We start from the raw sequence: 25952 nt of genomic DNA on the forward strand, positions 1-25952 counted from the left end.
CACACACACACACACACACACACACACACACACACACTGAAAGCCCCTCAGTTCTTATTTCCTAAGGCACATGTCTTGCCTGCCAGCGGGAAAGGCTTCCCTGGGAAATGTGAGGCCTTTGTAGCCAGACTGAGTGGAATTTTAATACCGCTTAAGGTTTCCATGCATTCTGCAGCCTTAGGCAAGCCTCTTAGCTTTTCTAAGTTTCCATGTCCTAATTGGCTTATTGAAATGAGGATAAAGCACATCATGCTGTGATGTTGGAATAATATTTTACAAGATAAGACACACAGTGGCCCCTTGACAAGGGTTTGTTTTCATCCTTCTGGTTTTTGCCTGGTTCTATCCATGTCTCTGGATCTATCCTCTTCATTGCTAGACTTGTGATGCTGACCAGATTTTTCCCTCAACTAAAACCCCGGTCCCAACTTTTCCTAGGTGACTTTAACCCATGTCCATCTATACACTGATACCAAGAGGCTTCAGTAATGACTCAATCTCACATGTTATCTCTGTGCCGTGTGTGTGTGTGTGTGTGTGTGTGTGTGTGTGTGTGTATGAGAGAGACATTTTTACTAATTCTTCCTGACTTACTAATAGATATAAAGTCAGATTCGTCAGTGAATGAACTAAGTTTGTGATAGCAAATATTTTCCTGGGGTGATCCCATATATTAATTGCAAAATTCTAAGGCCAGTGACCTTATCAGAAGTAATCACTGGTCTGGTGATTGGAATGTTTTCATTCATTTCATTTCCACATATCAATCAGCTGTGTATGTTACAGAGAGAATAAACCATCAGAAGAGCTGGGTTAGAGGTCAGACTCTACCACTAGCCTTGGAATTTGGGTAAAAAGCCTAGTCTCAAGAGTCTAGTCCTTTCAGGCTATAACAACATACTGTACACTGGGTGACTAATGATCAACATAAATTTGCTTCTTACATTTCTGGAGGTTAAAAAGTCCAAGATCAAGACTCCTGATGATTCAATGTCTGGTGATGTCCCAGTTCCCCCATAGATGGTACTTTCTAGCTGTAACCTCATGTAGTAGGTGGGTTGAGAGGTCTCTAGACCTTTTCCATAAGGACACCTACCCCTTTTATAAGAGCTGTACCCTTATGGTCTAATCACCTCCCCACCTCAAACTGGGGTTCAGTGTTCAACATATAAACTGAGGAAGAACACAGATCTTCACACAAGTCCAAGCCTTCTTCCCCAGCCAGGATTTGTGGACCTTCGGGAATGACCTGTGTTTATCCGTGCCCCTGTGCCTCAGCTCTGCAATAGAAAGCCCCTTTCCCTTCTCTTACCCATACAAATAGTGTTGGCCCAAACTGCTAGAGCACATGCCTCTCAACACACTCATGCCAGCAGCTCATCCTTCCTGGCCCTACATTGTCCTTTGACAGGTTCATGTGGACCCATATTTCGTCCCAGAATGTTTCCACCATAACCAGCTTTGTGCTATCCCCAGGGGTTCGTGCAGAGCTAAGCATGTGGTGGGTACACAATCAATCTACTTGCTAAACACATAAGTGGTATAGTCAAGCAGAGAGTGGAAGGTAGATGGCCAACACAGAGTGAGCATTGGAAGAGAGTGTCCTCTGTCAGGAGCTGGGAGCACTGGCCAGCCACGTCAGCCTGGCTCTGTAGGCACTAGAGCCCCTCCGGGCCTATAAAGCTTGAATAATTGGCAGTGTTTGCAACTTAAATTTCTGCTGAGTGTGGTCATAAATATTAACCTAAGAACATAGTAGTGAAAGTGGCGTCTTGTTTTCACATCCCAAGCCCAAGAACAGAAACAACTGCCATCGCGTCTACAGTATGGTATTAATATACTATCAGACATTATGCATATAAAAAGAAGCACATTTTCCAGAAAGTGACCTTACTGCTTTCCTTAAAACAGTGGATAGAAGATGACCTTTAAGGTTGCTGGGGCATTGCTCAAAGTGCTACTAAATTGGAAACCTGTTCAATGGCTAAGACAGCTTACTTTCAGATTAATTATGGATGTTCTACCATTTCAAGATTACATTAGGAAGGAGGGAGGGAAGGATGTCACCAACTGTGATCAATGGATGGAATGTGAGTCTCGGCTGCTTCCTAATAAGTAAGTTGAGGTTTGAAGAAATTGGAGATCACTTTTGGTTGAGTAAAATAAAACCTACTTAGCTAACTTGGAGTTGTGGATTGCCAGGGAATCTACAGTCCCTTCTCCCCAGGCACAGAGTGTGGAAGAGAAACCATTTAGAATCCTATGCTTGACTTCAGGCCTTAGTTTCCTATTACAATTAGAAATAAAGCAAGAAAGAATAAAGTTGATTCAAAAAAGGAAGCTGGAATGAACAAATTGTCAAAAAAAAAATCAAGAGGGGACATCAAAGACCAGAGATAAATTTTTTTTAACATTTTTATCATCTACTTGTGAAAATTTGTCTAGCACCTCAGATAATTCATATCAACACTTAATTTATTTTGCTCTTATTTTTATCAAAGTAATACATACAAATATCTTGTTTAGAGTGTCAAGTAATTCTGTGTGGCTTATTAGGAAAAACAGCCAACCAGTTTTCAGATTTTTCACTCCTTTGGTGTTTTGGCTCCAAAACTTTAAAGCTGCTGTCTTACTACTCAAGGCACCAGGAAACATTCCTGTACGGAATGAAACGGCAAGCAGAGCCATGTGCTCTCTGCTGCAATTACTCAACTCTGCTGCTGCACAAAGAAAGCAGCTATATGTAAACATGGACACAGTTGTGTTCCAATAAAACTTTATTTACAAATGCAAATGGCTAGCCCATGGGCCACAGTTTTCATTTCTAGTCACTTTCAGCAGGCAAATTGCTGTGGAAGATGAGGATAAGGATCTACCTTCCAACAGCTCCCTCTGCGGCCCCCACTCCTCCACATGCTGCCCACACCACCATCTTTCCAGCAGTATAGGTGGTTAACTGGTCAGATCAGTGTGCAGTGTTCTATTATCTGTCATGACTTTACACAGGCTGTCTATCATAATAGAATGATATTCCCTTTCTTGTACAAGTTTTCATTTTCTTTGTTATTACTACTATTATGGTCATTGCAGTGCTAAGCATTGAACCCAGAACCTTGTGTATGCTAGGTAAGTGCTTGACCACTGAGCTATACCCCCAGCCCTTTTTTATTTTTCTTACAGGCAATCATTAGCGTGCTCTTCCACATGCTTGCTATTTATAAACTGCTTATGAATTCAAATCCAAATTCTCATTTAAAAACTTCTTAGCATGTTCTGAGCATATATGATAGTCTCTTGCTTTTCTCTTCTGGGAGCATCATCCCAGAGCATTCTGACTGTGGGCCTTGCATCCATCATCATGGGCCTCTGCAGTATGTGAAAGCTGTCTTTCCTGGCTCTGTAACTACTTCTTTCTAGATCTAGTCCCTTTTTTATTATTATTTTTATTTTATGTGTATGAGTATATTGCCTACATGTATGTGAGTGCACCCGTGTCATGCAGTGCCACAGAGGTTAGAAGAGGGCTTCAGATTCCCCTGGAACTGGAATTAAGGATGGTTAGTAGACGCCATGTGGGTGCTGGAAATCGAACCTGGGTCCTCTGCAAGAGCAGTCAGTGCTCTTAACTGCTGAGGCATCTCTCCAGCCCCTAGTCCCGTTTTCTTAAGTGAGCCACCTTTCTGTAGTTTCCTGGAAAAGAGTGCATGACTATTTTCTGAAACATAACAAATCTGAAAATGTCTTGATTCTCCCTCTTAGTGGAGGACACACTGTTTATAGACTACTTGGTGCAAATCATGTTGCTTCACAATCTGGAAGAAATTCTTCCATCATTAGTAACATTGCTCTTTCCAAGGTCAATGCCATTCCAACTCCTGATCCTTCATTGAACACTTTTACTCCCTGGAAATGTTTTGAACCTTCTGCTCTCCCCCATTTTCTGAAGTCTTAAGAGTATTTTTTTTTTTTTTGCTATGAGTCTATTCAGGTACTTTATACTGGAGACTTAATGAACTTGCACTCTGGAAAGTCATGCTCTGCAGCTCCAAGAGATCTCCTTGAGTTGATTTTGGGGGACAACCCTATCTTGTTCTCTCTTTCCAGAACTTATTCAGATATCAGACCTCTTGGACTGACTCTCAAATTTTCCTAGCTTTTCTCTCTCATTTGCTCTATTTCCGTGTCTCCTGTTTCCCCCAAAATTCTGACCATAGTATGAAATTTGCATCTTGAAGTTTCTCATTGAATTTTTTTTTATTTCTTATTTCATGTCTTGAGTTTCCAAGGGCTCTAAGTCTGCTCTGTGAATATCCTCTCTTGTTTCTTATTTCATAAAAGTAACATGGTATTGCTTAGAAGATATTAATGATGATTTGCAATGCTGGGGATTGAACCCTAGACCTTGCACATGCCAGGCAAACACTATGTCACTGAGCTACATCTCCAGCCTTAGTGATGGTTTTCTTCCAACTATCTTTCCCCTACCCAGCCTCATTTTACTTCAAGGAGCTTCGTGCTTGTTTGCTTATATAGTTGTACACTTTTTTGGACTTTGGCTTTCTCTGTTTATTTCCTCTAGTGTCTGGTGACCCACATTTAAGAGTGAGTCACTAAAACTGTGACTGCAAGTTCTCTACACACAGATGGAGCCCCTCGTGTGGGCTTCTCTGGCTGAGGCTTTCCACTGAAAAGCCACTGGCATTAGCATCACTGAGTTTTTATTGTGTGTCAGTCAGAAGCACCAATAAAGCATTTTCTACTCTCTTAACTGGAGGGTGGACACCTGGCTGTCATTTAATCTACAACTAAGAAGGAAGAAGGCAGTGGAGTTTCAACATTCAAGGTGTAAACTTTACTCTCCCAGGTTTCAGTGTAGAATCCCTGTCTGCCTTGGACCCCCAAGTCCTCCAATCAGTAGTCAATATTACTTCCTGCCTGTGTAAGGGAAGGGCAGTTGCCTGGGGTGGGCATCTGAGCATGTAATGGTTACTAACAAACTTCAAATGGATTCTTCTGTGTTCAGCCTTCTATTTCTCACTGGTATCTCCCAGTAACTCTTGCTGCACTTGCTTAACTTTGAGGACTTCCACAGGACAGCTGGGGTGTTGCTCCCCTCTCTCCACAAGGCTCCCCTCTCTGTCCTTGGGGATGTCACCACTTAAGCTGCCGCCCTTCAGCTTCCAGAGAGTTGTTGTGTCTCCATTCACCATTCTTTGTCTATATTCCATGAGTCTTAAGTGTAGAGGTTGCATCCTAAATGTGCCACTTAGGCTTGGGCCATTCACAGAGAATCCCTGTGTGTGACCAGTGGTGTAACTCCGTAATAATCTCTGACTGTTGAAAAAGAAGCTACTTTGATGGGTGGTGACTGGGATACTTGTCTGTAAATTTAAGGATCTATATTTTGCACATAGTAAGAAATTACATTTGTCTAGGGATGTGAGAGCCTTGGGGTTTTCTCTAAGATCTATGGCCTCTCCAGTTATGTGTATTTGGCTAGGTTTACAGTACCAGACATGCGATTCCTCCCATTGAGTGAGCTTTAAATCCAATTAGGTAGCTATTGATTACCCCCAAGATAAAAGTGCCACTATTGCACCAATGTCGTTTGCTGTGCTGGTCATTGATGTGATTTTTAGGCCTTGAAGCTGGGGTTGGACCATCCATTGATGTACCAGCTTGTGTAGTGCTCTCCAAAGCTATGAGAGCTAGCCTTAAGGGGAGGTGGCTTCCAGGTCAGTTCCAGCTCCATTGCTCCAAGTCCTGTGTCTAAAGTATGTCCTGTCTTCAGCAATAGGGTCTTACCTTCAAGTTCTGAAAGGCGATCAAGGACTGTGGCAATAGCTTGTGTAATTTTGGGGGTCTCTTGGACCACCCTGGCCAATGACTCAAAGGAAGGTTTCTCCTATCTGGCACTGTGTCTTGTTATGTAGTCTTTAGCTATACTCACGGACCCATGTAGGGATATTGTATATGTAATCTTTCAGAAGGTTTTTGGACTAATACGATTCCCTCTGTTTTTTTTTTTTTATACTAGCTAGGAACTGTTTATGTCTCCTCTTTCTTGCCCTGTCTTATCCTCCCTCCCTGCCCTTCACATTTAAAGTATCCCCATTTTCCCCATTTCTCCCTTGATAATTTCTGTCTGCTGCAGTCCCACCTCTTTTGAGCTCCTTCTTCCCCTTTATTCCCATAGTTCTTTGACAGCCCTCTTCTCCCCTCCCCTTTAACTGCCCCTCTTTTGTATTTTCAGTAATGACAGACAACTGTACAGATTGGTGCTTTATCTGTGTTGTACATATATGGTGAACTCATATACCTATGTATCTGTATTACTTTCAGATCAACATTTAAAAATAGATCCAATTTTCAAAGTCTGATATACACATATATGTGTGTTACATATACATGCATGTTACATATATGCATATCAGTTCTACAGTAGCTCACATTCAATTCCACACACTGCTGTTAAAACAACTCATTCTTCAGGAACCCATGTTGCCTGCACAGCCCCTTCTCTTACCTTGGGCTATAAGTTGGGAAAACATTTTCTTTGACTCTAAACCTTCAGTTGAGATGCAAATATTGTTAATAGCTCTGGTTATAGAATGGAATAGTAACAATAGCAAGCAATCAAAACATGCATGGATTTTATCTTTTTTCATATTTTAAGCTGGTCAGTTCTCTTTCCAGACAAATAAGAAGGCCTTGGTAAAGCACTATTGTTAGAAACTTGGGTTTTCATAAGTATGCTGGGTTTTGTGAATCCTACTCTATCACCAAAGCAAAATCAATATAGACTTTTACATATAAAAGCCTGTGGGGAAGGAGATAAGTATTATATCAACAACTACAGCTTCTGAAAGCAACATCTAAGCCAAATATATTAATGTCTATTATGAGTACTTTCATTTAACAAACATGCTCTGAGATCTGCTTCTGGCCTGACATTGTGCTTAGTAGTCCCTCCTAAGCATCCATCTTAAAGCAAGAAGAAAGTTCAGTGTTATGAGGAAAGAAAAAAAAATGGAGAGAAATAGATGGTAAGAAAGCAACAGGAACCCATCCAGTCTCAAGAAGAAGGATTTTAGGAATAAAGAGGTTAATCTATGTAGAACTCAGGATTAGAAACACGAAGCCCACCCTTAAACTACAGAGCTGGGTGAGAATCTGAGCATGATCAGCTGCAAAGAAAATCCCCACAGCCCACACTCACAATTGATACCAGACCCCTTAATGGAATTATGTACGTGTATTTTTCATGGGGATATGAGGACTTCAGATGCAGAAAACTAGGTAGGCACTGACGACAACACCCACATAGGGCCTGTTCACACTGATCTTGTGCAGAGTTCTAAACAAAACCATTGTCTGCTCTCCTGGACCAGAAAAGTCCACACACATTAAAAGACTGTCCTGGAGGACTATTAGAGGCAGGAGTGCTGACAGTTACAAGAACTGGCAGACCAAACAACAACATGTGTATCAGCAAGAGAGCAGATAAACTAAAAGATATTTGTGAGATTCACCTCATTTTGCCAAGAGCCTAAATAGCTTTGGAAATACCCATGTGTATATTATTAAAGCCTCATCAAGAAAAGGCCATTCACTTTAGGATAGTAAATAAACAAATAGACAAAAACTGGGGACAGGTGTTCCTACCCAAATGGCTGCCTGAGGTTAGGGTGCTTCAGAATTGTGTCTGCTTTACAATGGCGAAGCTTATCTGGAATAGTTCTGCCCCATGTGGCAGTCCTGTACTTACTTTTTTCTGAAGCCACAAGAGGTTGTTAAAGGGCTCCATTGACCTCAATGAAACTGCATAATAGCAGCTGCCTTCGCCCCACAAGAGAGTAGAGGACCAGCAAGTGGGAAATTGTGGTATGGCTCTCCTAAGGTTGAGTCTACAGAAAACAAATACCAGTCTTCCAGTGGCTAGAGTGTAGTCCTCTTACTGATCTTTGTGTTGCAGAAACAGTAGAGCCTCCTTGGGATTTGAAGCCACTGGCATTGAAAAACATAATTTTGCTGTAAGAATAAATAAAGTGGGCTGGAGAGATGGCTCAACAGTTAAGAGCACTGGTTGCTCTTCCGGAGGCCCCGATTGGGTTCCCAGCACCCACATGGAGACTAACATCCATCCTTAACTCCAGTGCCAGGGATTCCAGGAATTCCAATGCCCTCTTCTGGCCTCTGTGGACCTTGCACAACATGGACACACTTACATACATGCAGTCAAAACACTCATACACATAAAATACAAATGAATAAATAAATGAATAATGGTTTCCCTGAGCTCATTTCTACATCCATCTTCATCCTCCATAATGTCATGAATGTTCTTTTGTCATTGAGACCTGATTTAGGGATACTTTTCTTAGAAAGGTGGCTGAGGACAGCCCCCCCCTCCACTTCTCTGACAGTCAGTCTCCCATGGCATCAAGACAGTTTTCTGGTGACCAAGAAAGATACCTGAGCTAGGTGGTGCACACCTATCGAGCTGTCACAAAGTGGTGGGCACTACAGCAGAGTCACGCTGCTGTCAACCTGCTGATGACATCCCACCCTTCCCCATTCTCATTTCATGAGCAATGTGAGGAGCATTCACACTCTGCAGTGTGAGGATGGTGGTGTTAATGAACAGACCCCATCTGTGTTACTCTCGTGATTTTTTTTCCCTACTAAATCTAGTGATCAGCAGTAAACAAGGGGAGAGCCATTCCCTGGAGGCATCTGAAAAACCAGAAAACAAGCTGGGACATGAGCAGATCGCTCAGTGGCTCTGAAACAGGCTGAGCCTTCCTAAATTGGTCTGGATGTTCTGCCTAAGTCTCTGGACACTTACGACCCTACACAGCCCCACTTACCACAAAGCATTCAAATTAGGCATTGTTTTTTGACAAAGCAGATGGCATTGCTTATAATTTGTGGGAATACGGTTAACCTTTGCAGATTAGCTTCATGGTATGAATGGTAATGACCTATTTTCTTTCCATTAGGACTTACAAACTCATCAAGATTCTACATCCCACATCCTCCTCTTGAGTTTGAACCTCCGTGTGACAAGAGGGATTTATGAGAGAGCAAAGAGAAAGCACATTGCTCTCTTTCTCTGGAACAGAATGATGGTCAGGGAAAAAAAGATAAAAAAATTAAAACCTCATTCCCATGAGCTCGGCTTACCACAGCTGACCTACGTTTTCTAAGTTATCAGTAACCAAGATGCTGGGAAAAGTGCTTATTAGATAACCTCTTCTCCAGAGGGTTTAACAAGTTCTCAAAACAGCAGAGTTTTTGTTTGTATTCTATGCTATTCCCAAGGAATTTGTGATCGTATACATTATTTGTCAATGTAGGACATTTGTCAGTGCGTGGAAAGACTGATGAATTGGCAGTAACATAGATGAAGCATATTGATTAAATTGACTTTGTATATAGTAATGTGCTGCACAATAACGTGTGGGAAATACACTGTATGGCCTTTGTGTTTCATTAAGACTTGCATATTTCTTTGTGACAGAAGAGATCATGGCTCTACTCATGTCTTTGTCATAAAAACGAATTAAATGGAAGTTATGATGACTATGCCAATACAAAAACAATCATAGTATCAAAGCTTTTATTGCTCTTGTATCTCCAAAGTTGCTTTCATTGTCTTTTTTTGATATTTCATTACTATTTTTATTTTATGTGTATGAGTGTATTGCCTACACATATATAAGTGCACCCTTGACATGCAATACCCACTGAGGTCAGAAGAGGGCATTGGATCCCCTAGAACTGGAGTTACAGGTAGTTGTCAGCCGCCATGTGAGTGCTGGGAACCAAACCCGGGTCCTCTGCAAGAGCAGCCAGCATTCTTAACTGCTGAGCCATCTCTCCAGTCCCTCCTTACATCATCTTAATGGCAGCATTAAATAAGGGCTGGAGATGCAACTCAGTAGTAGTATACTTGCCTAGCATGTGTGAGACCCTGGATTTCATCCCCAGTACCACAAAATATAAAGAAAGCCTCAAGTGCCGTGTCATGTGATTTATATTTAAATGTGCACATTATTCTTTTCATCTGGAGAAGACAGCCCTCTGTCTTAATTTCCCCATTGAACCCTCAAAGCTTTCCTATGCAGTGCAGAGGCATTATAGGCACTGATGACTGTGTGGGCGTCCCAGGGCCTGGAGTGAATCACCAGTTTTAGAGGGTTCGGTACATAATTTCTTGGCCCCATGATCCAAGAATGTCATGATGATGGGATCCTGTGGCAAAAGAGCCTTTTCACAGTGCATAAGAAGCAGAAAGAATAGCAAAACCCCCATTAAAAAAAATAAAAGAGTATATGAAGTTATCGGAAAAAAAGTGATGGGGAGATATGGGAGGAGTTGGAGGGGAGGGAGTGGGCATGGATTTGATCAAAACACCTTATAGGCATGTATGAAATTCTCAATAAATTATTTTTTAAAAAAGCAGAAAGAAGCAGGAAGGAGCCAGAGATAAGTCATGTAGGTCCAAGACCCATCTGCCGCACTGTGACTTACTTCCTCCAGCTAGGCATTACCTCCTAAATTCAAGAACCTCCCAAAACAGCACCACCAGATGGGCACCTAGAGCTCAGCCCACAAGCCTGTGGGGGGAGGGGGCGGGGCGTTTCATACTCAACCCATAACCCATGAACTCCCAGGCTAAGGAGTTTGGCATTTTATTTGGTAAGCAATGAAGAGCTGCTGGAAATTTCTCCGAGCAGAGTGCAAAAGGACAGCAGCAGGCTTAGATGAATGGAGGTGGGACTTCTAATAAGCGTTGGGGGTTTAGGCGCCAGAATTCAGAACAAGAAGCTTATCAACATGGCAAACAAGTAGTTTGGCTGTGACGTGGGCTAGGGTCATACAGTGAAACTCCAGGACAGGCTCCAGGAAGCTAGAATTCCTGTGCGTAGAGGCTGGTGGAAGGGAGATGTGGCGAGGGAGCTGAGTGGAGAGGTCACGGAGATGCTTTTCAGCAGAGCATATCATCACAGTCAAATTTATGAAACAAGATTACCTGTCAACAGACCTCAATTATCTCTCATCTTAACAAAGGGATACATATATACTATATCCAGAAGAGCAGCGCACAGCTAGGCTCATGCAACCAGCCAAGGAGCCACATCTCTTGAGGACAGAGGTTCAGGGATTCATGCATGTATGTATCCCACCCAGTCTGCAAGCACATAATCATATAATGCTGAAACACTGGGAAGAAAGCACCCTCGTTTCTCACTCCAGGCACAATGTTCTGCAATAAAAGGAAACTCAGGAGAAAACAAATGTGCACTCTTACACGAAACACAGTGAAATCCTAGCCAAGGGTCAGCATTTGTATCTTGATGTTTTGGAGTGGCCATCACACAAAAAAGCCCCTGAGCCTCACGACCATATGCCACCTCCACATCTTGACTCCCCTTGCCACAGGACGCATGTCACATCTGTGTACTTTGAAAGAATGTCAAGAAGCACGTAGATTAAGAAATAGTCCTACCACTCAGCATATCCTTGTAATCCCAGCACTTGAGAAACTGGAAGAAGGATCACAAGTTCAAGGCCAGCCTAGGTCATATAGCAAATTCCAGCTCAGCCAGGGTAACAGAGTGAGACCCTGTCTCAAATTTGAAAAATGTAAGGAATACTGCTGCTGTCACCTGCAGCCATTAACCTGCCAAGTTTGCGGTAGATGTTATAGAAAAATAGATGTGGGCACAGACATGCTTACATCTAGTTTCTTAGGGTGACTGTTCTGTTTTTGAGATAATTTCACTGTAACTTTAAAGTCTTAGTCGAAGAATTATTAGCAGCTGATTACTGCTGGGTGAGGAAGAGCTGATCTTCTTGAAGGGAGAGACTCTGGATAGACTGAATAAATCCCAGTGAATGAACTTGCACTGAGGGACATCTTGGGACACTAACCTTACATAATGGGCCTTAACACAAATGACAGAATGTATGAACTCCAGAGGGGGGCTATGGGAGGGTGCCAAAGGGGAAGGGAGTATAAGCTGATTTTATGTATGAAACACACAAAAATTCAATAAATTTATTTAAAAAAGAAAGCTCTTGAAAAAAAAGGAATGGGGAAATGTTGACAGTTCTGTCAGATCAAAGAGTTTATTAATTAGGAATATGGAAAGCTTAAGCTATAGGAAAAACAACAACTAATTCAGACAAAAAAAATTGGATGCAGGAGAAATGAGCTTCTCTCAAAATCACATTCCAATATGTCTTAGAGTTTTGTATGGGATCAAGAGTTGATTTGGTGTTGCATTGTGTTTACTTCTGCTGGTTCCCTTTTGGAACGCCCATGATCTTGCAAAATATCAGTTCATCTATCCTTACTTTCTTTTCCAAAGTCTTCCATCCCAGCTGTTCCCCTTTGCAGCTGCCTAAATTATGTGTGTGTGTGTGTGTGTGTGTGTGTGTGTGTGTGTGTGTGTAGTGTGTGTGTGTGTGTGTGTGTGTGTGTGTGTGTATGTATGTGTTTTTTATCTCCAAGTTTTTTTTCAGGACCATAACCATCCTTACCATCATTTTACTTCTCTAAAGTCTCCCTGTCCTTCAAAAGCCAGGCTGAAACTTGCCTCCTCCCTGAAATCCTCTCAAATGCATCAAATCATTCCTGCTTCTCCCATCTCCAATAGGTCAAGTTGTTAGCAGCATCTATCTGAGTTATGATAATAACACCACTGTTATTATCACAACTGTTGTTAGATGCTTCATGTGTATTATCCTACATCCAAACAGTCCTGTTCTATCATCTTCATTAACAGGAGAAGGAACCAAGGTAGATAAGAGGCTAAGTAATTTGCTGGTCCCCTGGAGGTGATATAGTTATGGTTCAAACCCAGGACCTACAGGCTGGAAAATCATGTTCTTCTGTGCCATTTGGCTTCCCAATTATGGAATGGTTTTCCTTGTTGTTTAGCAAATCTATTTGTGCATGATTCTAGGAGGGGCAGTTTTTTGTTCACTTTGCGGAATCCCTAGAAAGAATCTGATTAATATTGGAGAAACTGAAGTGAACTGACTCCTGTCATTTGTTCTCGTATCTTGGCTCCTGTTTATCTGCAGATGAATCATCACTGTTACATCCAACACTGATGGATTACCTCTTCTTGTGGTGTATTGAAGGAGAGAAGTGTATGGTTGGATCATAGCAAGGATCCACGCATCTACTAATTACTCACTGTCTGAGAATGTTAGAATCAGAAGCAGCCTCTACTCACCGACTTTTGCCTTTAGGATTCTAATTGCATTGCTCCAGGCAGAAGACCCCATACCCTTCCCTGCATGTTACTGATACCTGAAGAATTTTAAATACTCTACATGGGCCAAGGGTCCCAAGACAGAGCCTTGTGGTGTCATGTATCCGCACTTCTTTCTAAGTTCTCTGGATTAGTGTAATGTGCAGCCTTAATGAGAAATGGTGCATTAGTTCCAGGAGTCTGACCTGGTCTTGAGATGCTTTGGAAGGGTGAGCTTGAGATCCAGACCATCCTTCGGGACCTTTTCCACCATCCAAAATGAAGCTGGATCTTGGCTCTGGCTTCTCAGCTCGGGCCTAATGCTTTAATCATATGTGGTCTTCATGGTCACCCACAGACCAGACATGCTTTATTCATAGATAATTCTCTTTATCCATTTCATGCCCCAAGCCAGCTGTACCACCATCTTGCTCCCAAATTTCCAAGCTTCTGAACCAAACTAACCAGCATTTCTAATCTATTCTCTTTTCAATAAAATAAAATAAAACAAGGAAACTGACTTTCTAGGAAAGGAAACAAAAGGAACAGCAGAGTCAGGAACTCTGTAGAGCTGTGTGGATGAAGGTAGATGGACCACAGTGTTAGCATTCACATCCCAAGAAAACAGGGCAGCACCCTTCTACCCATACCCACTCTTATTCTGAGGAGACAGGTGTGCCATGTGACCATCTGGCTTTCTGATCATCGAATATCTAGTGCTATAGGTGAGTACTGTGCTTCTTGCAGACTTTGTTGTATCCCAGGCATCTTCGATTTGCCACAAGTGAAGGAAACACTAGCATAGAAAAGAGCAAGATCACAGAGTTGCCCTCCCTCTTGCAGGTGTGTCCAACCCACAGCCCATGGGCTGTTTGCATCCCAAGATAGCTATGAATATAGCCCAACACATCTGTAGATCACAGCATCATGTTCCAATGTCAAAAGGTTGGATACCACTGCCCTAGGGGCTGCTGCATTGGGTACATGGGCAGCAGGGCTGGCCTGCGTGTGACTGACTTCATAGATGCTTTGCTTGAGTGCTTTATTCTCTTCCTGGTTATAATTGGAGATCCAACATGAAACTGCCTGTTGACTTCCAAGGAGGGTCATTTTAACACTTCAAAGTTCCACTTAAGAGCCTGAGGATTTTTTTCCTGAGTTTTGCCAACTGTGTGCTATAACCTCCTCTTAGCATGCTTCACTTGAAGCATCCTCACTGAGTTATTTCCTATTATCGCCATGTAATTAGAGAACAAAACTATAAAGTGGTATTTAACATGCCTTATTTAGTAAAGCCCTGTAATAACTTACTTCATTGTTCCACTGTTCTACAGTCCTGTCAAATCACATCCCCACAAAAATAAACAAAAGATGCATGCTACACTTCAAATGTCAGATGCTGAGTCCCAGGTGTCACTGTTACCCCAATTTCTGGGCTTATGTGTCTCTTGGATCTGGTACTAAAGTAGATTCTCATTGTACTAGGTTTTGTTTGGCAAAGTATCTAACCTGGGTGGAACATTTTGTGTTTGTTGCTTCTCAGTTTTTACTGTCTGTGTGTTGGTCATCTTTCCATTACATAATGAAATAGCTAAGTTAATTAACTTACAAAGAGGAAGGTTTGCTTTGGCTTAGAGTTTGAGATTGTACTCCAAGATCCAGTGGATCCATTACTTTGGGTCTCTGGTGGATGTGTCACATGTCACTGGGGTCAGCTGCTTAATGACAAGGAACCAAAAGAAAAAGAAGATGCTAAAGTCCCATAACCTCCTTTAAGAGACGCCTCCAATGGCCCAAGGACCTCTCACAAAGCCCTGCCTCCTAATGATTCTGCCACTTCCCAATTCCTGAGACCCATATGTGTCATATGGACTTTTGAGGATTCTTCTCCAACCACAGCAACATGGTAACTCAAACGTTAAAACAAAATTAGAGAATCTGGTCTCTAATTAGAGAATCTGGATCACATCTCTGTTTAACATTTCCCCTTCTCCTGGAGACCTAACAATCTTGATTACTGGTGTAGATTTTAAGAGTGACATATGTGTTTGAGGATACCTGTTTCTGTTTTGGCCTGAGACACTCAGGCCCTTGGAAATCTATGATGCAGTGAAATATCTAACAACATCCTAAGGCAGAGCACACATACAAACCAATTAAAGTTCACCCAAAAGAAAAAAGCAAGACAGCCTAAGACAGCACAAGTCAGTCACCATCGCTTGAGTTTATCAAAAACCCACAAGCAACCTAGGGAGGGGCAAGTTTTATAGAGGCAATGGGAAGTCTCCCCTGGGTCCACTGAAAGGTCATTGTCATGGGGAAGCTGGAGATGACCAAATGGAAGCCCAGGATCCTCTGTAGCACTTGAGCACCCACTGTGGGCCATGTATGGTGGCAAGAAGTGGACACTCTTCCACTGCTGAGTTGGAAAAGACCTTGGAAGTGGTGCAGTGGGTCACAGCACCATAGGGAGACAGGACAGGAGTGAAAGGTGGCCCTGGGATTCAAGAGTTGAGAATCCAGGGCATACCAACCCCCATGGAAACGTGGAAGAGAATTTGTAAACAGATCAAAGGCCTGGGGAGATGACTCAGTGGCTACACGTTCCTGCTGTGGTACAAGCATGAAGACCTGAGTTCAAATCCCCAGAACCCACATAAAAATCAATAGTGGCCACACACCCACCCCTAGGATTGCTAGGGCTTGCTGGCTGCTAACCTAGCTCCAGATTCAGAGAGAGACCACATTCAAAGGAACAAGATGGAGAGTGATGTGGTAGGACATCTAGCTTCTTCTGTGCATACCTCCATGTGCATCCCTACACACATGCACGCGTGCACGCACACACACACTCACCTCAAAAAAAACTCATTTTGTTTTAAAATAAAGAGAGGTCAAAAGGCAAGGCTTCTGGTGGATTTGAGATTGGTTATCCCACTGACCAGCTCCTAGGGGGTCAAAAACACCAAGTCACAGTAGTGATGTGCTCATAAGCATCTGAGCCCCTGACTAGACCACTCTTCGTCCCACCTTACACATAACTAATTCTGATTCATCTTCCAAGAGACTACTCAACCACTTCAAGAAACTTCTCTAATGACCCCCAAATTGGAAGAGTGTGCTTATACAAGTTCCCACTGTAGCCATTCTCCACAGTAGAAGCTCCCATGCACTCTGACAGGATCCATGTAGATTAAGGATACACCACAATCCCAAGATGACCAGCACCAGTCCCCTACAAGAGCTCTTAGTAAACATAAATGTCAAAATAGGTGAATGACATGGTCTCTCCTCTAAACACCTCAGAAAATCTCAATCCCTCCAGTAGCTACCACACTACCTTCATGTGGCAGCCTTCCAAGGGGCTGGGAGGACATGGGGGACAAAGCCTCCTACCTGCCTGCCTCAGTACCTCCTTTGAGCATTTCCACTATAATTTCAGATGCACCACAATACCCATTCTCTCCCCCTTCCCCCAAGGTTCTGGCAGAGGCTCTTGATTATGTATAGGTTCTGGGAAGGGAGAACAGAAAAGTGGGTGTACTGTCATAGTTGTATAAAATATAGAGCTTTAACATTTTTAAGCATGTGCAAATGGATTATAGTTTACCTGGCAAGATCATGGCAGACTAAGAGGAAAAAAAAAAATCTAGTTTCTTTTCCTGTTGCTAGCCAAAGCAACGTAAGAGAGAAGAAGTTTATTCGAGTTCATAGATAAAGGGCACAGTCCACCGTGGTGGGAAGTCATGGCAGCAGGAGCTTGAAGCCACTGGTCACAATCAGGAAGCAGATGGCGATGAACACAAGCTAGTGCTCAGCTCCATTTTTCCACTTACACAGTCCAGGATGCCTGCCAGGGAGTGGCCCTACCCACTAAGTATTCCCACCTCAGTTAACATACTCAAGATAATGCTCCAGAAGCCCTTCTCCCAGATGATTCTAGATTCTGTCAAGTCGGCAATCAACACTAGCCATCACACCTATTATATAAACATTTGGTTCAACTGAGAAAAAATATTAGTTATCGTGGTTGTTTGTTTCTCTCTGTGTGTGTGTGTGTTACATGTATCTTATAAACTTTATTTGCCTATGACACAATGTGCCTCACCTCCATATTTCATTCTCTAGATAACAGGATGTAATGCAAGACTTTGAGGAACATGATTGTGAACAGGCAGTTCAGAGTGAAGAGGATTATTTGCTTGGCCAGAGGGTAGGCTCCTGGCTGTTCTATGAAACTGAATCAAATCTGTTTTGAAAAAAATCTTGATCAAAAGCAAGACCTTTCCAAGTTCCCACAAAGTCCATTTATGGTAATATATTTAAAACTGGACTTATCTAGTAACAAAATACAGTTCTGTGTTTTGGATACAAAAACAAATTATCCCTACTAAATAAAAAAATTTTCACACATTATTGTCAATCAGACATTGTAATGGGTTCTCTGGAGGTAGAGAGATGCAGCATTATTTATGCCATTTAGAACTAAACCAAGCCATGGATCGATCTACCTCTCTGACTGTCGGTTCTTTTCCAATGATACATTAGGGCTTGGTACCAGAAACTGGAAGGTTTGTTGAATAGCTTTACTGCAAATCTTAAAAAAAAAAAAGGAAGGGAGGGAGGAAGGAAGGGAGGGAAAAGGGGGCCTAAATCAAATATGAAATAAGGTCACAGAACTTCTTAAGGACAACTTTGTAAAGTTACACTTGTAATTACTTACATTTAATATGTCCCTTTAAAAGCTTTAATGAAATGGTTGGGAGGCTGGAGGAAGCATCGTGTGCTCGTAGGAGTCAGATAGCCCTGGGTTGAAATTCCTGCTCTGCCGCGTGTTGACTTTGTGTTCCTGGGTGTCCTCATCCATAAAATGAGGAGTAATGTCATAAACAGCTTGCCTAATTAGACTGTCTAGAAAATTAAACATAATGAAGTATGTGATATCTTTAGCACACGGCAGTACAGAGTAACATTCACTAAGCTCCAGAAGGTGTACACTGTGTCTGTTTTGCTCAGTCTTCTACCCAGCACATGATAAGTGCCCAGGGAAATGCTTGTTAGGCAGACAGATTGGTGAATGCTAGCCAGCCTGATAGTATCCTTTTACACTCTGAAGTATATTTTGTCCTGTACAGAGTCCCATCAGGCAAGTGTCATTGCCTTGACCTTTGGTCTGTGCATTTCTAGGTGCCTGGTATTGTTTTATAATTGTCACTCCATACTACGTAACTTGGAGGAACAGCACTATCTAGAGTGGTGGGAGAGTGGTCCCCTGAAATCCAAAAGCAAATCCTTAGACAAGGTGAAGAGAAAGAGATGTATGTCTACCCACCCTCTGAAAACCAAGGAATTTCAGAAGGTTAGGAGTGAAACAGACCTTTGTTTTAAATTCTTCACATGAATCTGAAAAAGGCTACAGCTTGGAGTTCTAAAGCAATAAAATGCTGTGCATTTAAACAGAATCCAAGTCCTAACTCTAGTCCAGAATGTCTTTGCTCTAAACCATTATTCATTCATCACCTATGTATATATGTGCATGTGAATGTATGTAGCATGTATGTTGTACTTTAACTAATGCTAGTCAGCTTGTATCTGAATCAGAGTACAGATGGTTAGATTCATGCCACCAAGCCCCTCATTTCTCAGCTGAGGTTGTGAAACTCATTTTTGTGAGGAGCATTTTGGTGCCTTCTAATACAAATCAGTCTTGACTCAAAGGGCATGAGATAAGCTCAAACTGTCACTGTGGTGGTTTGAATGAGAATGTCCCCTGTAGGCTACAAGTATTTGAACATTTTCGTCCCCAGTTGGTGGCAATGTATTGGGAGGTCTTAGAAGGTGTGGCCATGCTGGAGGAAGCACATCACTGGTTTAAAGAGTTCTTAAGCCAGATCTCCAGTCAGTCTCTGCTTGCTGTGCCTGCTTGAAGATGTGAGCGCTTAACTTCTGCTCCTACTTAGTCATCTCTGCCACCATGCCTCCCTGCCATAAGGCACTCTTACTCCTTGGAACTGTAAGCTAAATAAACTCTCCCTTCTATAAGTTCCCTTGGTCACAGTGTTTTATCACAGCAACAGAAAAGTAACTAATACAGTCACTGTGAAAAGACTGTCAGAAATACCAAATACCACAAGCCCAACACCTCACATCCCACCTAACACATACCACCTCACACACATATCACCTCACATCCCACCTAACACATACCACCTCACACACAGATCACCTCACATCCACCTAACACACACCACCTCTCACACCACCACCACCACACATCTCACAAAGAGCATCTTCCCACCAGGAGCTATTTTAAGCTTCATTCCAGGGGGAAATGATTCACATGGAGAAAACTGTAAATGTATTGACCCAAACAGAAAGGATTTCCCTACAACCAGAAGTCCCTTCATGAAGTCAGGCCTCAAGCTTTGTGCAAAAATGCTTGTGACACATAGTAAGGAAGGTGGGTGGTGAATAGCAACTAAAACCACAGTTTTCTTCACCAAAGCCACACACAGTAAGAAACAGGCAGAGACCTGTGGGGCCTTGATGTAACACCTCACACTACAATGAAGAAACTGGGCCCCCAAAATCTAACTTTCAGTTCTTCTGACTGAATCGTGTTTAAGGCCTGATTTTTGCTCTAGAACATTCTCTACAATATTGGTCTTCTCCACCCTTGAAGGAGGGTTGTCAGGCTTCATCTCCACATCGGTGTTTGCAGTGTTTGCTGGGATTTGTGAACTTTTGTAATTATGAGTCCCATAATAGAAGTTCCCAGGGCTTTGTGAAGTCGCTGCCTGTTCCTGCTCTAAGGAATGGCACTACTGTGTTCAGGGTCAGTGTTCTTATTGAGTGGAAATTCTGGTTTCATCATGTTGTGCCTAACTTAGGGTCATATATATCGAGGAAAAGGAAGCTCCTGGGTCCAATGATATATGTCCAAGAAGAGTTCCATGGTCTCTTGGGAAAAACCGCAAAGGGGGGGGTCAGAGAGGCCAGATTAAAAAGACAGCATGAGCTTTAGGCTCAGAGTGGGAACCTCACACTCATTCACACACTGCCCCCAACACATGCACACACAGGGATTAAGTCCTGGGGAAAACAAGCCACAAAATCCAAATCAGGATTTGCTTCAAGTCCCCAGGCAAGGCCTGGGAGTACAGAGAGCACAGAGGGCCTTGCTGAGAAGCACCAGGAAAGTCAGGGAGAAAGACTGTCCCGGGAGGCAGCAAGCTCATGCTCTGAGCCTCCAGCTCTGCAGCTGTAAGCACAACTGACTTCTGCAAAGGTCACTGGCTCTGCCAGCAGAGAGTGTCCAGGTTCCAACACTAAAACATTAGCACAGAGTTCCCAGGCCAGTGCATCTTTGCCAAGCCCCACAAGTGCTGCCATTACCTGGATCTCCATACAGGAAGAAATTAGCCACATGCTAGAAGAGGGCGTTGCCCATGCAAGGGGTCCTAGCAGTCACTGGGGGAGACTTGACGATGGAAGGAGCTCCAAGAAAACACACGGTCAGGGAAAACTGCTTTAGTAATATCAAGATGCAGTGTTTGTTAGCATCAGCATCATCTCTAGGCCCTCATGTGAAGGGGGATCCAGGGGAAGCTAGGGAAGATGCGGTAGCAGGACCACGTGCCTCCTCTTTGTGTCTTCACTTGGCCAAATTCCCTCCCAACTGTATTGTGTCTGGAGGGACAGAAGCATGACTAAGCTGATTTGTATTCTGCCAGCCAAGGGAAAATATAATTAATGCAGCAGCTAGGCTCCGCAAAGCCCATGGGAAAGGCCCAGAAGGAAAAGGGCGCCTGCAGAGCAAAGGATGGCAGAGGGCTAGAGGTGCCACTCTGCTGTAATCCCACAGTGTCTCCTCTCTAATGCCCATGATCAACAAAGAAAACAACATGAAGCCTCACCCGCCAGGCATTATAAAGAACCGCTCACCCTTAGGTGACAGTAGGGAACGTAGCAGGCCCTGGTGAGAGTTTTCTGATCTCCTGCTGCCCTGACCTGCCAATCATAACTCATACCTTCATCCCAGCCAACCAACAGATCAATTGATATAGGAACTCTGGCACAGCTTCCAGCAGAGACAAGGCACTTCCTCAGCCTTAGGGAGAAGCAAGAGAAATTGTGGTAACATACACATACCTAGCTTATACTAACGCATCAAGTAGAGCAAGTAAAAACTGGTAATTCTGAAGAACTGAATTGGGAGGTCAGAGGCCTGGCTTTAGCCTGTCCCCAGCTGCCTGCTAACACATTTAATTGGCCTTTTCTTTCCCTCTGGTGACTTGCATTCATAATGAGAAACAATTTGCTAAGCTTTATAGATTTTTATTCACCTAACTTTAGCCTTTTTTGTCCACTCTGTGAAACTTTCAGTTGCTTTACCTTTTGTATTTTTATGACTTTAACAAATCAGTGCCCAGCTTCTCCGTATCTTTCGTGCGTCTGATGAAACTAAAAGTCTTGGAAGGCTGTTTGCCTTCTTCCAACCCCCTCTCCTGCCTGGGTGTTACTATCTGCCTGTATGCAGGCATCACTACAGGGTCTGCTTGATACGTCTGCCTTTTATCGTGAGACTAGATTCTCCGTTCATTCATTCTTCAAAAACTTAATGAATATAATGTAGCTTTAATGTGGTATAATAACTGTATTTTGTTTCATAGATCTGAGGTTAGGGTACAGTGAACTCTGTATATAAATATGACATGTAGAATAATCGTTTAATTTCAGTCTTTATTCAATAAAATGATGATGTTAATGAAACAATATAATACAGCTAAATTCAGTTTCATCTAGAAAATTAAAGAACAAAAAGAATTGAAAAACCTCACAATAGTATTGAAAGAAGATTGCAAGTGGGCAGAAACTGACTGATATGTCTTTTTAATTAATAAGTGGTGGGTGTGACATTTTAAAATAAAGGGTCAGTTGCTTTTAAGAAGAGGCTTTGGGAGGTTGGAGAGATGACTCAGTAGTTAAGGGAACTTCCTATTCTTCCAGGAGAACTAGATTTGGGTCCCAGCACTCATATGGTGGCTAATAACCATCTGTAACTCCAGTTCCAGGGGGATTCAATGCCTCTGGTCCCTGTGGGCATTGTACAACATGGGTATACTTACATGCAGGCAAAACACTCATACACATAAAAATAAATAGATAGATAAATAAATAAATAGATATTATCCCATGGGAAGTCTGCAATATTAACTTGAGCCTAATTCACACTTCTTGTTTGGCAATGAAAAAGAAAAAAAATGGGGCTGGATCTATAGTTTAGTTGGTAGAGTGCTTGCTTAGCATGCATGAAATCCTGGATTAAATTGCCAGTACCCATCGCATAAACCAGGCATGGTGATACATGCATGTAAATCCAGCACTGGGGAGGTAGAGGTAGGACATTCAAGAAGTTCAAGGTCATTCCTCAGTATATAGCAACTTAGAGGCCAGCCTGGGCTACATGAGACTCTGTCTAGAGAGACAGACAGACAGACAGACAGACAGACAGACAGACAAAAGTAATATTCTAAAGCAGGTATTAGGTTGTTTAAGGAATGCCCAGAGACAAGAAAAAGCAGACATTTTCTTTTGTACCCCAGTCTAGTGTCATCGTTGAAAACCTTAGTATCACCGAAGCTGTATCTGAAACAATTACACTCATATCCCATAAGGAACACTTAAAAGTTAGTGACTGGCTGACCTTAATATTTGATCATTCCATTAGGAAATCAATCTTTCCTATGTTTTTAAATATTAAAGACTCGGGTTCCAGGTTCGTTGTTAAAATTCTAGAAGTGACAAAAGAAATCTACTAGGTTTATCTTTGCTTCTCCTTCACTGAGACAACCATGCATCTGTCAACTGTGACAGTCTGGGTCAATTATTTCACCTCTCTGAGCATTCTAGGTGTCCTAGGAAGAAAAGATATCAATCTCTCTCCCACAGGTGGCTCTAAAGGTCAAATTAGGTAGCATTTGTGAGTGTCTAGCTGAGTAGCAATCATTCATCCATCCATCCATCCATCCATCCATTCATTCATTCAAGAAATGCTGACTGCTTGACCGTGGTACCCAGGCGCAGGGATGGGTACAAGAGAGATGCTGAAAAGAACACAAAAGGACCCTTGATATTTCCCCTCATTTTTCCCTGACACAGGAGCCTGGAAAATCCAGCAAACCTGGCTAGGTCCCTGGTAAACACCCTCCCTCTCCTCTACTCCTTGAGTCTCTAGAGAGCCTGACTGTAGACCCCTAAGAAAGACACACACACACACACACACACACACACACACACACACACACACACACACACAGCCCTAAGTGACTTCCTCTTACCCTGGTCACCTGCCAGACTCCAGACAAGCAGCATTAGGCCACTCTCCCCTGCACCTATAGTTTTCCTCTCCTAGGAAGCTGCCTATTGCTTGGGGTTTGGGGTTTCCCAAACCCACATTCCCAGCACTAGCCCAGGGAAGCTGCAGAGACTACCAAGGAACACTTCAGCATAAAGATTCCCTGGCCCATCCTTGGACCTAGTGGGCATTGGGTGCTGTCCACATGAAGATCAGCTTGGTAGGCTGGAGAGATGGTTCAGTGGTAAAGAATTTATACTGTTCTTGCAGAAGGACCTGATTTCGGTTCCCAGCACCCACGTTGGGTGGCTCACAACTGCCCATAACTCTAGCTCCAAGGGATCCAATATCCACTTCTGGACTCTGTGGATACCTGCACATACATGCACAAACACCCCCCTACACATACACACACACACACACGCATGCATGCACACACACATGCACACATACATGCAACATAGTTTTTTTTAAATGAGTCTTTGGAAATAGAAAAAAAAAAGGGACTGGAGAGATGGCTCAGCAGTTGAGAGCACTGGCTGCTCTAACAGAGGTTTGATTCCCAGCACCTACATGGCAGCTAACAACTGTCATAACTCCAGTTCCAGGGGATCTGATCCCATCTTCTGATCGCCTCAGACATTGCACAACATGGGTGCACTTACCTACATGTAGGCATTATATTCATACGTGTAAAATAAAAAATAATAAAATATTTTTTAAAATAAAAAGAAAATAAACCCAGCTCAGCATGGTGGCACACGCCTTTAATCCCAGCACTCGGGAGGCAGAGATAGGTGGATCTCTGTGAGACTGAGGCCAGCCTGGTCTATATAGCAAGTTGCAGGCCATATGGGGCTACAGGGAGACCCTGTCTCAGCCCCTCCCCTGCCTCCCTAAAAGAAGACCTTTATGAGAGGCATGGTATCCACCACTTTCAGCCTCCAGCTCTGTTTCATCAGTTACTGTACCAGCAGACATTTCCCTCTGCTTCTCTGTTCAAGCTCTGACCGTCTTTTCGGCTTCTCCATCTCTCTACAGCTCTGCTACAGGGCTTTCTTATCTCCTGCATAGAAATCCCTACTCACCACCATGAAAACTGAAATAGAATGAGCTTATTGTATTGCTAGCCAGCTCTTGGTCCTGCACCACCAAATGTCAGCGATAAGAGTTGGCAAAGGCAGTAGGTGAGGTGGGAGGGAGGATAGTAGAAGGAAAGTTTTAGCCATGGAGAGCCCTTCAGCAAGAACTCTGCTCTTGTGTCTTCTCTAAATGAAGTATAGGACACAGTGCCTTGCAGACACTCTTCTATGACATTCCAAGCTCATGACTGTGGTTTCCCTATGGTGAATAAACTCTTAATCACACTATCTTCATAACTTTCTAAGATAGAGGAGGAGGAGGAGGAAAAACTAGTCAAGGGGACTTAGAAATGACTAATTTAATCATTATTATGACTTTGTCAGTTTTTAAATTTGCAGACTAAAATACAGCTTTGTAATGCAATTATACGCATTTTGGCAAATCCATATATTCAGACAGTCACCACTTAATGAATGCATAATACAATTAAATCACCCCCAATTTTCCCTTGTATCTTTGTAGTCAATTCCTCCCCGAACCCCCCTCCCTCAGTGCCCCTGAGAGCCACTATCCCTATAGACTTGATTTTCCAGATTGTATATGCTCTGTAAATGGAGGCATATAATACCCTGGCCTGGGCATTTATTTACAACAACCAGGTGTTTAAACAAGCATTAGAGTGCAGGCTGAGTTGCTTCTTGCTTTAGGGTTCCTAGCACTTGTAATCTGATTTAAACTGCATCATTTTGTGGGTCTTAAACCTTTCAGCAGCCAAGGAGACTATTACAAAATTCTTATGAAGATGCACTGTGTCATATCCTTCATTTAGAGAAGACACAATAGCAGAGTTCTTGGTGAAGGGCTCTCCATGGCTAAAACATTCCTTCATCATTGACCCTCCCACCTTACCTACTACCCTTTGCAAATTCTTATCTGTCTCTGACTTTTCCCCAATAATGTGGTGGATGCAGGGGAAGCAACCACTGTTGCTGGGCCAGAAGAGAGGCAGAGCTCCTAAGCCTCTTCTCACCTCTTCTCTATTTCCTTACCTTCCTTTTCTTTTAAGAAGCAACATGCATGACAGAAAAAGACCTGAGTTCATAGGATGCCAGAATATTACAATGTTCCTAGAAACTGTGGAATGATTGAACCCTTCAAAGAAGGAGAAGAAAAAGGGGGAGAGGGAAAGGGAGGAGAGGAGGAGGAAGAAGAAGAGGAGGAGGAGGAGGAGGAGGAGGGGG

The sequence above is a fragment of the Nannospalax galili genome, unplaced genomic scaffold, assembly GCF_000622305.1.
Source record: "Nannospalax galili isolate Female #2095 unplaced genomic scaffold, S.galili_v1.0 scaffold234, whole genome shotgun sequence".
Lineage (NCBI taxonomy): Eukaryota > Metazoa > Chordata > Mammalia > Rodentia > Spalacidae > Nannospalax > Nannospalax galili.